We start from the raw sequence: 3,328 nt of genomic DNA on the forward strand, positions 1-3,328 counted from the left end.
ACTAGCAAGAAGGTTAAGACAAGCCTTTATATTAGATGAGTAGCATAGGAGAAATAGGAGAAATGAAGATAGAATGTGGATACCGCTAATAAGATATGGTGGTTAAGGTGAGAAATGAGTCAGTAACATGATGTACATTGCAGCTAGAGAACATGATTGTGGTCAGGGGAGAGAGGACAGAGTTGGGGGTGAGGAGGAGTTCTCCAAGTAGAGAAAACTGTGACCTAGGTAGAATCTGTCTTTTCCTTCTTAAAATTCCAGGAGTTGGCAGATCCTATTTTATACATTTTTGAATTGTATATCTCTTTCAAATATTAAAATATATTTGTAGAAACAAGGCAATAACATTTCTAACACCCTCTTATTTTCTTTCAGTGTCATAGTGTTAATGATATTGCTCAGTTCTGTCAACATCCTTTCATCTGGTTTTGCATAGACAGATTGTTTAGAAGAAGGCTTGCTTTCTAAAGACTGCCAAATAAGCCCAAGATGTACCATTTTCTCCTTCCTTCCTGACTTAGTCAATAATATTTGTCTTAAGTATAGTAAGAGTCTTTCACAGATAGTTTTTATTGCTCCCCTCTAGCCTTGCTCTGACTAAGATTTCTCCCTCTTGTGTCTGCTTCCTCCCACATATCTTGGCCTATTTCATCCTTTAGGAAGTGCTTGGACGTAAAGAATACAGTCACTGCCAGCCCTTCCCATAACTCTTGGCTCTCATTTCAGTCCTGAAAGGTCTCTGGCAGGCATGAATAGGACCATTTATGAGTTGTCATTAAGTATCACCAGGCATGAGTCACCTTGAACCCTGTGATTCTAAAATATCAGCAATGACAGAAAAGGAAATGCTGGAAGGAAGGCCAAAGGAATTAGTAGTATATTGTAGAGGAACAATTTGTCACCCCAAGATATGTCTTTTTGGCATAAGCATTATTTTAGGCTGGTTAATTTTAAGAAACAGCGACAGGTTAGAAGCTCTGAAAACTAAGTAGAAGTTACCCTTTATAAAATAACATTTATATTGGTAAGAGACTGCTCCCTTTGTAAGGGTGTCTCCCACTTTGTACCAGGAAGAAGGATATGACTTTATCTCTAGAAACTCTTATCAATGCAGAAGACAATTTAAATCTGCATAACAACTTTACCCTTGTTTACAGTGCTTTTCCTGGCAACCTCCCAAAACTGACTTCCCCTACCTCTAACATCTTTTGTCTTTAGCCAGCGATGGTACTTAAGGTGGTGACTTCAGACATTTTGGCGAGTTACTCAGTTTTCCATGTTTTTCCCTGAAAAAGAAACCCTTTGAAAATGTTTTCAAATAATTATTCATCTATTTGTACCTGAAATTTTAAAACTTTGTACTTAAACATATTTGTGTTAAAAATTTGGGTTTAAAAAAGTGATGAATGACTACATTCTGGTCATTGAAAAACCCAATGCAAATAAATTAGTCTTTCCTAAGAGTACTTTTATCTCTGATTCTAGTTCCATTTCTCACACATTCCCCTTGCACTAGCAAAATTAATCACTAGACACTGTGACACATATCCATCTCAAACTTTTTCAAACTTGGGAATTTTTTTTTCAGTGTACTATTCTGCAACTTGCTTCTTCAATTAACAAAATCTAAATGAAGATTGTTCTTTTTCAGTATATATAAATAGTCTTTCTTTTTTTGCCTGTGGCATGGAATTCCGTATTATAGGTATAACATAGACTATTCATTCCATTACTAATGGAGATTTTTAATGGATATGTTGCTTTTGACATTGCTTTTGAAATCTGAAGTCATATATATAATTTCCAATATCTTTTCCTTTTAATCTTTTTATAGCATCATTTACACTTGTTATGGATGTAATATTTACTCATATTTCTCTGATGTGTATTTGTGAAGTTCTTTCCAGCTCCATGAAGTATTCCTATCCCAGGATTTAGCTTTCTATTTTTTACATTTATCTTATTCTCTCTTATGTGACACCTTTCCCAAATATCTCAATAAATAATTATGGAGTACCTACTCAGGGCAAGGTAGTATTCTGGGTGCCATGACTACTGTAGTGAAAATTACAAAACTCTTGCTTTCTACGAGTTTCCATTCTTGTTAACTTCTAGTGATATTTTGTTTTCTATTCATATTCATGAATGAAGACTATGAACTCTATGTGTGTGGTTAGGGTTTGGCTTCTGAAAGGCTTAATTTCCTTATGAACAGATGGAGACCTGCCACTATTCTGAAGACCTATAAATGTTGAAAGAATGAGGCTTTGATATGGAACAGGAACAGTCATACTGGCCAATGTAGTTCACTCTGGAGATAGTCTTTTTATTTCTTTAAAGAAAAAGCTCCTTTTTAAAAGAAAGAATTAGTAAATGCTGGCTAAATGCCTTCCTGCTAGTCATTCTGCTTGGGAGCAAAGTGGTGTAGGTAGAGTGATGGTTCCACATAGACTTTCAGTCCACTTCTCCCTTTTGCCATCCTGAGTTACTCAGGAGTTCTGTTGGGCATGTGAGGGAGAAAAATTTGCCACCCCAAAATGTGTGTCTTTAGCATGAGGATTGTTTTTAAGAAATAGAAGACCCAGGAAGTTTTTATTTTTGCCTCCCTCTTTACTATGTAAAAGAATTTAGATAGAGGGCCTATAGCAGGAAGAGAGCTATTATCAGAGATAACTACAAAGAATATGGGCTAGATGTGGTGGGTTGAGGGAGCTGGGCAGGACCTATAATCAAAGTCCTTTCTGTTTCCCATTGTCTCTGCATGCCATGGCAAACATCTGTTCACCAAACATTTACTCTTCCCAGTTGCTTGTTAAATGTCTTCCTTCCCTTTGAGGGTCCCACAGCCCTACCTCCTTCTCTTCAGCTCAGGATGGCATATAAATCTCAATAGCATGACTGTTGGAAAACCTCATGTCTTTGGGGTTTTCATATGTATGTAATTAAATTTAATTTTCTCCTGTTAATCTATTTTATGTTAATATTTAGACCAGCCAGAAGAACCTAGAAGGGTAGAGGAAAATTTTTGCCTCCGTGACAGGCACCTGTATAGCTGCTAAGTTGAAGTCTCCTCCTTGCATATTTTAGTAGGGAGCTTCCTTTTCTTTCATAGTTCAACATTGTTATGATGGTTCCTTCAGAGGCAAAGGTAATGGCTGTGTATGCTCAAGCCCACAAACATCTTGAACCAGAGCTTGTTTTCTTTTGTATTTAAAATCCAATATAAAAAAATTTTAAAATTTGGTAATAGGAAAAGCAACCCCTCAGTGCCCCCACCTGCTGGTCCCATGGGTGAATTCTTTCTCCTTTCTTCACACCCCATCCCCAT

This window comes from Pteropus vampyrus, unplaced genomic scaffold (assembly GCF_000151845.1).
Source record: "Pteropus vampyrus isolate Shadow unplaced genomic scaffold, Pvam_2.0 Scaffold340, whole genome shotgun sequence".
Lineage (NCBI taxonomy): Eukaryota > Metazoa > Chordata > Mammalia > Chiroptera > Pteropodidae > Pteropus > Pteropus vampyrus.